Raw genomic sequence first — 14,412 nt, forward strand, 5'->3', positions numbered from 1 at the left:
GCTGGGTTTCAGCCTTGGGTAACACACGAGTTGCTGGCCTGCTGCTGTAGGTAGACAATGCATGGGAGCTGGGAGCTCATCTTTTCTTTTGCTGACATTTCCCACTTGGAGGTCTGCAGACCACGAGGTGGCATCTTCTTCTCCCAAGTGATTTAACTACCCCCAGCTGAGGTCCCTCCCAGGGCCTCCAGCTGTGCCTGGACCCACACAGCCATATCCTTTCAAGATGTTTAAGCCTCTTTTCATTAAGTTTTCCACAGTTGTCCTGATGCTGCTCTTGACCCTTGCTGTCAAGTGTTATAGCAGGATATTAAACTGGCACCCTCTGTTACACGTTAAGAAAACAGCCATGAAACTGGAGAGCTTGGCGGACACACTTTCTGCAGCCTCTCACTGAGGGCATCCTTTGAACACCAGATCCCTCCTCCCAGCCAGGTAAAGTGGGATGCAGCCGTCACCACCCCTACAGCGACAGTCCCATTGCCTCCCCACGGGCTGCTGGGTTTGCCTTTTCCTTTGGGATGAGTGGCACCGTACCTCTGGGCCAGCAGCCTCATGAGGGCAGTGGGAACTACAGGGGATCCCAGTGCTTTTGGGCTGCCTCAGCTGGGGCCTGGGAGCTGGCCTGGCCCACCAAGGGCTCTTTGTTTCTGCTTCTTTTTGTGTGCAAATAATTATAGGTGCAATTTAAGTGACCTCGGTGTCTCACTACTTGATTTGAAGGCACAATTAAATACCTAGACGTATAAATAGCCTAAATTGGACCTTTTAGTTAATGTTTAGAACAGCAATAGGGGCCAGGTTAGGAAATTTTGACCTTGTACCTGGAAATTTGCTATACTGTACATTTAAACTCCCTGACTCATTGAAACCTTATAGACCCTGGCTTCCAGTCAAACCTCTAAATGTCAGCTTTGCTGACTAGGAGTGCATGTCCTCTGGGAACTGTTCATTGTGCAACAAAATGCCCTTCTAGAAGAATTAGTATCACCCTGTTATTTTATCTGTTCCATCAAAAGGAACAAAGGAGCAAAGTGTGGAAGAAATGTTCCTTTCCCCTGAGCTTTGTGTTGTGAGATCACTTTGGTGATCCAGTGCATCCACCCTACCTTTTTGGGTGTATTATCAGTTCCAGTGGTGCAGTTCAATGAACCTCTCAGAGATGTGGATGAGACAGTTCTTGCTGAAGAGGTCCTAGTAATGTTTGCATGATAATTTAGGTAAATAACAGTGACCAGAGTGAGCAGCTACACCAGAGTGTAACCTTGACTGAGCTGCATGAAAATGCAGAAGTCTCCACTGCTCTAGTACATCAGACTCTTCCTAGAAAAATCATTTTTGCAGAGAGTAAAATAAACAAAGAAATATCTGAGCTGCTCAGCAGCCTGTTAAGGAAGACAACTCACTGGATTCTGTGGGATCAAAAAGGGTCCTTCAGCTGGGCTTTTGAAACAAACAATTTCTTCTCCTGGCAAAATCAAAAACTCATTGTGAACCTTTGAACTCGGCAATAATCCACAACAATGCTTCCTGGGAGCTGCTGTTCTTATGAATAGATGTAGCCATCTGGATATGGCTAGCTATTGTTAAACATGATGTTTATAAGATGTCATATGCACCTATGCCTCTGTAAAGAAAGAAATGCATTTTTCTGCATCAGTGATTTTGTATTTTGAAAGCTAACACAGTAATTTTCCACTCTTTTATGATTAATGTATCCTTTCTCAACCATTCTCTATCAAATCTATGAACTCTTTAAAAAAGTTGCATCTGTACATCACTGTCTAATATTTATAAATTTATTTTCTTTCATTGTCTTTCCCTGACCTGGAATCTCCCAGAGGTCCTCAGATCACTGGCTGAAAACCAGAAGGCAGGATATGTGGGAAAACAACATTGTGGAGCTCTTAATGTTCCCTTTGAAGAGAGCATCAGGATAGACCCCAATCTTTTCCTGGATTCTGGTGAACCACAAAAGTAGGTGCAGCATTTGCTCTGTGTTCTTTCCTAACAGAGTCCTTTCCTAATAGGTCAGCAGTGTTAGGAAAGAACCAGGCAGGACATGGCTCTGTTTTAGACTTTATGTGCCCAGCTTCATTAATACACAAAACTTCAGTAATTATTTTGCAACAGGACCTGACATAGGTTGTGCTTCCTGTTATTTCCATCAGCCCTGAGGATACCTCAGTTCCAGCTGGGAAATAACCTCCATCAGTGGGCTTAAGCCTACAGTAGGTCCCTGCTTTTGTTACTGCACACATGCAGTGCTCCAGGCACGTGGGCCCTTGCCACAGGCTTGCAGGTTGCTGGTTGGTAAGATGCAATGCCCAGGCGGGTCTTGATGTCCACCAGGACTTGGTGAATGTCTTGGCTTATCAGAAAAAGGACAGACTGGGAGGGACTGTGGGCTGGGAGGTATGGCAGAACAGCCTGCACCATCAACATGGTTTTAATTTGACTCCCAAAATGCAGGGTAAGATTTGATGGCTTCCTCTGCTGCTTGCTGCTCAGTTCATGAAGTCACTCTTCCTTTGCAAAGACCCATTCCCACCTCAATAAATAAGAGTTTTCCACAGCCATTGTTTGTTTTACTGAGGGGGAGCTCTTTGTGTCACCTTTCCCTTTTTTAATTTTGGCCTCTTATGGACTACATGCTGGTTTGCTAAACCTGCCAATCTGAATGAGTAGCCCAGGGAATACAAGTTCCTATGGGATAAGTGCTCTAACTTATGACTCATGGACTAGAATAGTAAAAGCTGATGCATAAAGGGCCCTGGGCACTAGCATACCACTGATGTTTTAAATTTATCTTCTTCAAATGAGAAAGATGTTTTTCTTCAAGACATACAAAAATATACCAGCTCAGTGCAATCTAAATGAAGTTATGTGGGAACACTGCTCTGCACTGTATTGCCAATCTTTTGTGTTTACGTATAATTTTCCATAGGGCATTCCTGTCTGTAAAAGTACTCAGAGTGCTTTCCTGTGGACTCCTTTTGACTGGCAGGAATACTAGCAGCCCTAAGTGTCATGTTGTTCATTTGTGCACAGTGTTTTTACAGCTATTCAATAGCATCTGTGAGTCATTTGCCTGCTGAGCCTCAGCTCTTTGGCGTGTGTCAGGTAGAGGTCTCAGGGGGGCAGAGAGAGGGAAGGAGGGTTGGCCTCTGTGACAAGAGGTGCCCAGCTGGCAGCTGTGGTCCAAAAGGAGTCTGGGTGTTGGTCAGCTGCCCTGTCTGCATGGCTATGACCCCAGGGAAGGTGTCAAAGGGTTTGGCCCATAAGTTCTTCCAGGACAAACAAAGTGGAAGGGAACTCTGGACTGTTGGATCTCTAATTCTGTTTTAGCATTCCAAGAGTTGTTTAGAGAAGTGGCTCACTTCCCAAGGAAAGGCTAGGTGACATCTCTCCCAGAGTAAACTGAAGAAAAAAACTGATACTGTCTCTTGCATCTGGATATCTGGTCCTTCCATTTACCGGGGTTGACTGGGAGGCGAGCCTTGCCTGTGTCTGCAGACTCACACATCACTTTGCAGATTTATTTTCAAGACTTGTGTGTTGACTTCCACAGAGAGAGATCTTCTAGATAGGCAGCACTTTTTGAAGCCATTTCTCTGCACCAGCTCAAATATTTAGCACTTATTTCCTGAAACTTGGTGCAACTGAAGGTCCTAGCTGTACCTTGAGGAAAAGGCTGCCCTTGGCTCTAGGTGAGATGCAGTCAGTGTTTCCTGGCAGTGAGGTGCTGCAGAGGAATGGAGAGGGGAAGGGGCAAACCTGGGTCTAGCAGTCAAATCCAGAGCTGATCCAAGTGAAAGCACACAGCCTGCCTGTGAGGCAGAAAGCCTTAATGATGGGGGGTGAGGATGAGCCAAGTCAGAGGGGACCTGAACATGGAACACCCCTGTCCAGAGCCCCAGCCTGGCAGCTGCTAACAGCAGAGAGTCCCTGGGCTGATCATCCTTAGTGAGAAATTTGTGACTTTTAACAGTGAAGAAAAAGATTAATTTCCTTTATTTTCTCTGAACTCAATGGATTTTTATTCTGGAGGAAAAAGGAATGGAAAGGGGCAATTTGCATTTAGCCACAAGGGAGACAGTGCATCTAGTTCTTGAAATTTCATGTGTAATTTAATGTGAAAAGAGGGAAAAGCAGAAAAGTACAACACTGTGCCATGCTAGGCATTAACATTGCTGTAGAAAGAGTGAAAAAAAGCACATTTTTTCCGGAGTTATTCGCATCTAATCCTTGGACAAAATTACTCTGCATGATTCACTCATTCCTCTGTTTTCCTTGTCATACTGAATTCAGTGTCACACAGGCTCCTGAGAATAAACATTCTATAGATTTTGGGCAATATATAGAAAGGGCAAAGACATGAAAGAAGAATAAAAGGATTTTATAAAAATGCACAGACTACAAAAAAAAAAAAAAAGGCAGAACCTCTAAATCATCTAAAACATTCTAAAAATTTCATGAAGGCCACTGTCTGCTTTCTCAGGCCCTCTTTCTTGTGAGATTCCAGCTGGACCAAAAATAAAATTATCATCTGGGCTGGTTTTGGATACAGTTTGCAGAATGGGTATCTATGGCAGATGCAGAACTGAATGTTGAACTTGAAAATGTCTTAGATTTCAAGTTCTTGTTTTCGTGATCTGTACTTGTAAGTTTAATTGAACTATTTCAATTTTACAATCAGAGGCATTTGAAAAATACTGTCACTTTTCATGTTTAAGACCACAGTTGATGTGAATCCAATATTGGTCTTGAAACTGTAGTGAAAAGCTGAAAAAAAGAAAGAGGAAATGATGAAAAGTTCTTATGTGCTCAATTATTTATTCACTGTTTTTCCCCCTTCATTTTCACTCCAGGGATAGTAATGAGTTTTACGAATGTAAGGTGTCAGCTATAGGCTTTTTTGTTGAAACCTCTAAATTTATGGCTCCTTGGGGCATTGCAAGCATGGATAATGCATAATTTACAAACAGACTTGAAACTTTCATCTTCCTTTTCCCACTCCTTTTCAGAGCTTTTTGTTCAAGGAGTGATTTGTTTTGCTGTAGTGGAAACCATATGCTCTTCCAAATCTCAGTGGAGTGCAGAAATTCTGCAACGTTGCCAGATGTTGCCAAAGAAACTTCACCTGACATAGAATTACACAAGCTTCTTTTCTTCAGTCAAAAACCATCTTCCTAAGAGGGCATTTCTTCCTGCCATTTGGTATTGGGCAAGAAGAGACCAAATCACAGCCAGTTGCAGCAGGTTCAGTCTCAAAATCAGGCTCCTGAGGTCTGTGCCTTGTTTCTGGTGGGGCAGGAGCTGGAATTTTACTGATCCACCTCACAATAAGATAGGTCAAGAGCTCTTAAATGGGAATCCTGCTTCTGGCATTGATTCCACTTTGTCACTATGGACAGCATATTGGATAAAACCAGTCTATTTCAGAGTTGATGTGACCATGGCCCCACACCTGTGTGTGTGCTGCAGAGCAGAGTGGAAGAAACATCACAGTTGAGCTGATAAGAGTTACTTTGGCTGAGCTCTCTCTGTTATTTAACAGTTAGCATATGATTTGAAATAAAATATTTTTTTTCTCCCTCTTTTGTTCCCTAACAGACTCTAAAGCATTGGATGCTCTTTTTATTCTAAAAGTTCCCTTATTCTGATGTGTGTATGCATGGCTGCTTTCCCTTGTGGCCGTAAATCAGAGGGTTGAAGTGTTTAGGGTACAAACGTGGGGAAAAAAGTCTTCCCTTCACTGAAAAACACAAAATTGTGAGGAGAGCCTTCAAGGCCAGGGATGATGAAGGAACAGAGCTGCACAAAGAAGTGTGGATCCTTATAAAACAAATTTATTCCCAAATGGGATAGGACTTGGGTTTCCCAGGTACCTTTGTGGACTACTTAGTTGCAGACTGTGGATCCCTAGAAATCTAGTAGAATCCAGTGGTTTGGTAACTGCTTCAGTGACTGGCGTTTAGGCTACATCTAGAGTGAGATGTCAGTAATCTGAGAATTGTGTTAACAACATGGTTTTGCCTTCACTCCCTAGTGTGATCAAAATGTTATTTCATCATAGAGTTTAACTGGGAGCTGTCTTGAACATTTGTGCAACCATGGGGAATCACAAACATCCCAGCTGCATTTCCAAAGGAGTCCTGCTTTCCTATGCTGTCTTTGGGACAACTGGGGACTGAGACCTGACACGACTCTTGCCTCTTGGTTAAAGATATTCCCCTCTGCCTCCCATTGATGGATCATGGACATGCTGTGAAACTGTCCATCTGGTGAATCCTTGAACTGCTTTGTGCCTCACCCTGAGGCCGTAATTTTATGCCACTGCCTGCATTGCTGGGACACTGTTTCTTTGGCTCTTACTTCCACCCAAGCAGCTGAAACAGCTGTGAACATGCCCTTCTAGTTTGCACAATGTCTTAAATATAATCATTCCCAGCCCTTTTGGTCATACTGCCTGCAGTACAGCTACCTCCTTCAGGGGACAGGCGACACCAGATAAGGAAAACACATACAGATTTTGTTCACTGCTCTAGTGTGTTATTAGTCTTTCCCAGGTTGTTTGAAAGAAACAGAGCAGGAAACTCTCTGAAGGCAGTGCCCCACATCAATCTTCCTCTGGGCACCACTGGTTTTGTGCAGAATTCCCCTTCATTTCCCAGGTCCTGACAGAATAGTCCTTTCTAGATAAACTGCTCAAAGTAACTGAAGACTTTTTTTGCCCCAGCTGTTCTCTAAGTCCAGGCAGATGCCTACCAGTGTGTCAGTCAAAACTGACAGAAGTTTTGTTTTCCATGTATTTCATTTACACACACCCATGTGCTCAAGTCCATCTGCTATGCTGGAAGTCCCGTTACTGTATGAGATGGTGTGATGGACTGTGATTTGGGCTGCTCTTGTTTGGTTTGTTCTGCTGTATTGTGTTACACGTAGCTCAAAGCCCAAGGTTTCCAGCATAAGTGAAATGCAGCATTCAGATGGTGTTCTGTGAGGTTAAATGGGGTGGTTTAAGTATATACAATCACACATAATAAATTGATCCCTCAACATTTCAGTAAAATACAATTAATGTGCAACTTGTGTGTTTTTTTTGAACTGTAATACAAATTTCACATAAGGAATGTTTCTGGCACATAGGATTGTTAATTATTTTTTTAACTTAAAAACATGATAAACTTTGATGGCTTTTTTCAACAGGGCACTGTGGAAATACAGCAAGTCAGCACAAATACAAGGCCTGTCAGAGTCATTCTTGTATAAAATATGACTCACAGTTTTGAAACATATGGTTACACAAGTTTTAATCAAAGTGGCATCTTCTTCAGTCAGCAAAATGAGGTCTGGCTTGCCTGCAGGAAGTGGAGTCAGCACCTTCACCTGCTGAAGTGAAAAGGCTCCCCCAGTGACCGGTGTTGGTTTCCACGGTTGGTTTATGGCTGAACAAAAATGTGAACCTTTGCACTTGATGCACATAGGGAAAACCCAAGAGCCTTCCCGTTCATTATCTGCAAGCTGCTGGAAATGCAGCTCATCACATACCTTGTGGTCACAGAGCCTGTGGTCCCCCTGCCTGGAGCCCCCCACATGGATAACCAGATGCACCCCCATACCATAAGACCTAGACTTTCCCACAAGCTCTTGCTTTCAACTTTGCCTCTCAGCCTTGATAGGGAGAGCCCCTTATCATCCCATCTTGCCAAATTATCTATCTATCTATCTATCTATCTATCTATCTATCTATCTATCTATCTACCTATCATCTGTTTTGTCACAGATTATTTTACTGATGCATTGGATAGATTTAAAAGCCTCTCTTGATCCTAGAAAGGAAATAATAATTAGGACCTACTCTCACAATAGGAAACTATCATCTCTTCTGGAGGACAGGAATAGGGCTTTTCCTCCCACTCCTGACAGCTGCTGCTGGGAGACATTTCTGGGCTGTCAGAGCCTCTTTATGCACAGATTCTTTTGTAAGTCTTCATTGCCCACACCAATAGGTCTACACTTGACATCTGTTTTTCCCTGTGATTATTTTTTTTTCACCTTTCTCAGTGTTTTTCCTATCCAACTCATTCTTTACTGTCCCTCCCTTTTGGTAGTTTTTTTCTTTCTACTTTTACTTGGTCTTTATTTGATGTTGAAAAGATTTTGGGGCAAATGAAATGTAAATCAAATCTAGATTTTGTTTGATCAGGCTTTTCTGGAGTTCTGACAAAGGTTGAGCTTCCTTTGGACTGGGTAAACTTAACCAAAGGAGGAAAATTGGATGATCACTGAGAAGACAGGTATTTTACTGTAGAGATCTCATTGCAGAGCTGTTCTTGTAAATGTGAGGAGAAATATATCTATAAAGAGTTTGTCCAGGCCCTCCCACTGAAGTGGAGTCATCTGATTTTGTTTAAAGGTTTTTGATCCAAAGAGCGGGAAAACATTTCACTCATAAAGAGTATCTACAACTGTGTTTGAACCTTTGACACGGGAAACTGAGGAAATTAAACCAGCTGCTACCAGTTTCTCTGGAGCCAGGAAGATGTAAAGCTTACACCAGAAAGATGTAAAACTTACAGAAAAACAAAGTGGTCTTTTTTCCTCATGTTGCCATTTTCTAAAGGGAAAAAAAAAAAAGGAAAGACCTATTTTTGGAAAGAGGAAAATATCTTTGCTTGCATTTCTGCCTGTGGTACAATGTGTGGCTGATAAGAAGCTTATGGTTCATGTTGTTACTGTAGGGAATGAGATGACTTCTGAAGCTGGAGAAGGGCTGGAATGAGCTAGCGCCTTCTGCTGCCTTTGTCCTGTCCTGAGCTGTGCCCTGACAGTGAATTGCACAGTATCTTAAAATGACCTTTCATTCAGGCTGTATGGAGGTACTTTTAGTCAACTGGTAGGAGCAAGTGACCTCTGACCTTCTGATATTCAGTGAGTGCATGGAGGCATTTTCTGCTGCTGGTGGGTGGTCCTAGTAGATGGTGGCCACAGATGTCTGCTCTTGATAAATTCAGTGTTCAGCTAGAAGGAGGGGATCTGTCACTGGCTTCACTGGAGAGTGAAATATGTAAGTTATAGGCAAGTGTTTCTTCTGGGTTTTAAACTCTATCACTGGCTGTGAAGACTGAAAACTCTTGACAGTGCCTTGCACTGCCTTGGGACAGGTTTCAGTGCCCCCCCCTCAAGTCCTTCCACAGCTGTTCTGGTCCTGTGCTGGGGACCCAGCTGCACCACATGCAGACAGCTCTGAGTGTCCTTCACCCTGATAGCTGGGAAACAGGGTCAGATGTTGGTGATGGGACTTTGCTTTTTGTTCTGGAAGTTGTTTTGTGCATCCGGTAGAAAGCAAACTTGGCAGCATCCTCCTTATAGTGAATTAACCTGGTTAGTTTGTAATTAGGACTTTCTTGCACTGGAAACCTTCATCTGCTGGTCCATTCTGAGAGAAATTTCTGGTTCTTTAGTCATAGAAGTTTTCAGAGTGACTAGCCAAACCTACTATCATTGCTGGTTGGGATAGCTTATTCAACTTCACCCAGCCCTCTTTCCCATCCACTTCTTGCTCGCTTCTTTTCTTCTGGTGCCAGTAATTTCTCTAAACTGTTGTGTGCTGCTCAGTGGCAATAAATATTAATAAAGGTATGTCACTTAACTGATGGAAGAGTGGGAGAAGAGGTGAGTGATGTATGTTTTACTTCAGAGGCTTGGCTCCCTTTGGCATGTCTTTTCCTCCCAGAAGAATTGCCAAACTATATTCTAGTTTCCTTTTCCAGATAAACTACATCCTCACATCTGTCTGGCTCTGTTCCAAGCTGCTCCAAGTCAGTAGGAGCTGGGAGAAAAATTTAACATGCAAATTGAAAATGTCAAATTTTGGCTTTGTTTATTGCTAGTTTTGTAGAAAGGAGGAAGTAGAAAGCCTTTCTGTCAGAACAGCTCACTATTATTGTCTTGCTTTGAGTAAATGAACCTCTAAATTGCAGTAGAGGGAGTGTCTGGGATGCTAGGAGAGACTGAAGGGACAGTTCAGTAGGAGTAATCTTGGATTGCTGGAAGTGTAGTACTGGGAAGTGTGTGGCACTGGAGTGTGCCTCTAAACAGTTGAACATTTTGGACAATGGAAAGAAGGGGAAAAGAGACAACTGCACAAGAAGTGTTGTGTTACAGTGAGGCAGGTATGATGGGACTTTTGAGCTTGGTGTGAAGCCTCTTCACAGGAATGCTATATACTGCCCTGATCCCATGATTCACTCTAATTACATCAGTTCTGTCTGAAAGACACAATACTGTGATCAAACATCCCATTAAAATGGAGAGCATTTTTTCACTCAAATTTAACACATCCTTTGGGAAACACAACTTCCATGAAGAGCTTTTGGGGTGCCCAAGGTGCTCTGCTGTCAATGAAATGCATTTTAATTACATGGAGCAAGTGTATTCTATATAGATGATGTTTTGGTCTGGATCAAACTAGGAGACCAGAAATGCTAGGGTAAATTTAAGTAATAAATATTAGTAATTCCATCAGAGGACAAATGTACCCGGAAGAGAAATTAACCCAACAAAGTGTGTGATCATGGTAGAACTGATGCTGTCACAAGTATTTTGCTCCTTTGGTGCAGAAAGAGATTGATATGAAGGCTACAAATAATGGGGCCTTCACATCAAGGCTGTTCATGTGTGAGCAATGATGTGCAAAGACATCTGAAGATCATAGGAAGCTGACACTAGCTGAATTTGGGAAATGGAGGAGGTAATGAAAAGATCCAGAGTTAAAGGTACAATACTGGTAAACATGGAATTGATTTGTCCGTAACTGTTCCCACTGTGTCTATTTAGTTTTCTTCTGGATAGTGTTGTAAAACTGGAGACAAGCAACTTTTCTGACACAGCAGCAAAGAAAAAAATGCCACATGCCACCTAAAATTGAGTGCTAATATGCAGACAGAGAATAAGGCTTTGCTTGGTGGTGTAAAGTCCATGTTTTTATTTATGGAAGCTTAAATGTTACGTGAAATGGACCATAAATCTCTTGCTACCATTGCCAAATTGGGTCTGTCCAGCACGCTGCCTAGAACAGAGACAAGTTTTAACTGCAGAGGTGTGATTTGTGTATCTAATGCAAACCTGATGGAGAAGTGTTAATGGCAGGCACATACCGGAGTATTCGATGAAAGTCCCCCGGTATGTGTCACTTAAAAAATACCTTACAGCTTTAATTGGAATATGGATTATGATACTCATGATGATTCCATGATGAAAGCCTGTTATGAAGCCCTTACCACAAGAACAGTATTCTCTTAGCTTCCCTCCCCCATTCAGATAATAGACGGGATTTTCTCTAAGACAGCAGCAAAGTGATTCATAAGGAGTTGAAGAAAAATTGTTGAAAAAGATAGATGAAGGCTGCTTAGGGACAGAACAAAAGATGAGCTAAAGATTCCCAGTGAGTAATGATACTGAGAAAGTTGTCTAGGCTTGTTGCACATGTCAAAAAAACAGACCCCACTGAGCGGAATAGTTTTATATTGTTGTTCCAGGGAAAAATAAGCACATTGCTATCCATAAATACTTACTGAACTAGTAAAAATTGCTTGAAAAAATCATGAAATAAAGTCAGTATTGCAAAATTGAACATATTTGGGTAAAATAACTTTTTAATTGAAGCTTTAACAAGAGATTCTCTTCCTTCTCTTTTTGATATTTTGTGCAGGTTTTTTTTCGTGTTGGATTTTCATGTGTTGAATTAAAGTGGAGATTGGTTTTAAAGATTACTTATGAACATCTAACTTAAACAATATCTTTGATACAGTTGGGACTAAAAAGACAGATTATACTATGGAAGCAGATATTGTTCTTTTAGTTAAAGTGGAACCTGTAGTTACAGAGTAAGTTCTCTAGTGCCTTTCTCTGTGGGACAAGGCCTATTGAGTTAATCACCTCACTTAACTAAAGCTGGATTTGAAATAATGGGGAAAGGGTATAATTCTATATTTTTTTGTCTGATTCTGAAATTCTTACCTGCAGAAGTAGGGTGAATTAAATCAATGAGACTATTCACATGGATAAGCATTAATCATACAAGTAATGAGAAAAGGTTGAAGGGTCATTCTTAAAGTTGTTAAAAAACTTTGCAGCTGCTTCATATGGACTAACTATCATTATATTTCCCCAGTTACTTCTTCTCTTCTTCTAATGCAGTAGTGATTAATTAAACTAGGGTGATATTGACCTCAAGCCAGTTTGTTCCCTGTTCAAGCCCCCTCTAAATGGTGTCCAGAGGATTGAAGTGGGTGTGAGGTGTGCAGGCCAAAGCCTACAGCAGTGCCTCTGCATGAAGTCCATTCCATCCTCTGCCGGTTTCAGATTTCCTTTCTCAAGAAAATTGTCTTGGCGCCTGAAATGGAGTTTCCAGTCCCCATCCCCCTCTTGGAATCCCTGTCTGAACATATCAGTTACCATCTCATGCAATAGCACAGAGAGCATAGAAGTATTTATAGCTGGCCATGACTATTGAGAGAGATTTGCAGCAGTCTCTCCAGTGGTTCCACACATGCCTAGAGTAATTACTTCCTTTCCCTGAAAAACTGAACTCGCATCTTCCAAAATAGCAGCAGTAGCCTTGAGGCTGAATATTCTCCCAGGTGTTTTGTTCCCTTGGCATTTAAGACATCAGGACGCATTTCTGTTACTTCTGACTGCCCAGGGACTGTTCCTACTTAGCAGTAATACCATTACCAGAAATCTCCATCAGCCTTGAAGCTGAATGATCCAGCAACCCCTTGTTTCAGCTCAGAATTTGTCTTCTGAAGGGACAGTCATGTCCATATCCAAACCATCTGCTTTTCTTGTGTTGAGGAGCAGAGCATGCTGTATAATATGTATTAATTTGTATTAAAGGCAAGATTTTCAGTAGCACAGGAAAATATTTCCAAGCCTTGGATTTTTTTGAATCACTGTTATTCATGCTTCATACATAGCTGCAGTGCAATACAAGAAGGACCTTCTTGTATTTATTTACCCTTTCAGGAAGAAATTGACTGTTGGTATTTTTTCTTGTCTGTTTCCTTAATCTGATATATTTGTTCATTTCTGATATATTATTGTCTTTGTTCATGTCCTAAGAAGAGCCTTAAGACAAATGAGCCACTTTGGTTTTGGAGTTTTGCATTTTCTTTTGAAACATCTGGACATATTTGAAAGCCCAGTATATAGTGTTTTTCTGCATCAAGGTGTCTGGCTTTTTACTATCTTCATTAAACCAGAAGAAAACTTAAAAGGACGATGATAATAGGCATTCTTATCACAAGCAGTAAAGTATACTGCTCTGTAGAACTTGTTATCCTTGCACCAAAGAAAATTCCCATGCCAGAAGAAAAGAAAAAGAAAAAGAAAACACAAGAAATAATGTGGGAGATTTCTATATTGGATTCTCACTCAGTACTTCAGAAGAAGATACTTCAGAAAAAGATGCTCTGTCAGCAAACCAGGGGAAAACATTATTTCCAGTTCCAGATGAGTTATTTCTTACCCAAATCTGCACTTATTCTTTCTTTCCTGTTCCTTTACACACTGATTTTCATGAACAATTGTCTACTAAGCCAGTATCACACTCAATAAGTTATCTGTTTCCAACAAAGAAAGAAGGAAACAAGAAAACTTCCCTTCCTGGGAAAGAAAGGCTGGTGCTGCTGACATAAATCAACAAAAAGTGAGCTTGTTCATTTAGCTATCCAGAAAGTCCTAATATGTCATCATGTCATGTACAGGATTTGGCTGCTTTAACAGTGTTATCCTTTTCTCTTTTTAGAAGGGAGTTCATTTCAGTAAGCTTGTAAAGTACAATACACTATATTAGAGGTTTCATTATTCACGGGGACCAACAGAGAAAAGAAAGATCTTTCCACACGTGATTAATACTTCAGCTGAATACCATGTGCTGGATGCGAGCCATCCATCAGCAATTTAACATCTGTAATCTGGCCATGGTGGGTCACTATTAACATCATGAACAAATCATGGATGCTCTGTGGTCTTAACATAGTTTATGGGTCTTGTATGAATTGAATCTGTGTTCAGCCTGGGGATGAAATGTGGATGGCCTAAATTAGAGGCAAAGGAAGTTATGAAAAGGAACCTTGGCATTTATTTATTTATTAAGTAGATGTATATGAGGACTGTTTGTAAAAGTCTGGCTCTCAGCCCTTCCCTAACAGGGAAAGGTTAGAGGATGGGAGCCAGTGGAATTTAACAGAAATTCAGTGATAAAAAAAATAATAAAACAGAGGGAGGTGATCAAATCCAACACACAGGCACATCCTTGAACCTGTAAAGGCATGCAGAGTGTTTGATGGCAAGTCTGGTTTTGTTTAATAACAGCCAGCACAGCACCATGAGCTGTGGGCA

At 41.5% G+C, this 14,412-nt stretch overlaps 1 long non-coding RNA gene across 1 annotated transcript; it reads left to right on the top strand.

The window, feature by feature from the left end:
* Positions 1-297: 297 nt before the first annotated feature.
* LOC148185210 (uncharacterized) lies at positions 298-8,112 on the top strand. Its single transcript, XR_015774061.1, has 3 exons — positions 298-435; positions 1,842-1,977; positions 7,213-8,112. It is a non-coding gene; the product is annotated as an uncharacterized LOC148185210 (long non-coding RNA).
* Positions 8,113-14,412: the final 6,300 nt, after the last annotated feature.

The sequence above is a fragment of the Pseudopodoces humilis genome, chromosome 1, assembly GCF_049639895.1.
Source record: "Pseudopodoces humilis isolate 2021_Gansu_Grassland_sample_001 chromosome 1, ASM4963989v1, whole genome shotgun sequence".
Taxonomy (NCBI): Eukaryota; Metazoa; Chordata; class Aves; order Passeriformes; family Paridae; genus Pseudopodoces; species Pseudopodoces humilis.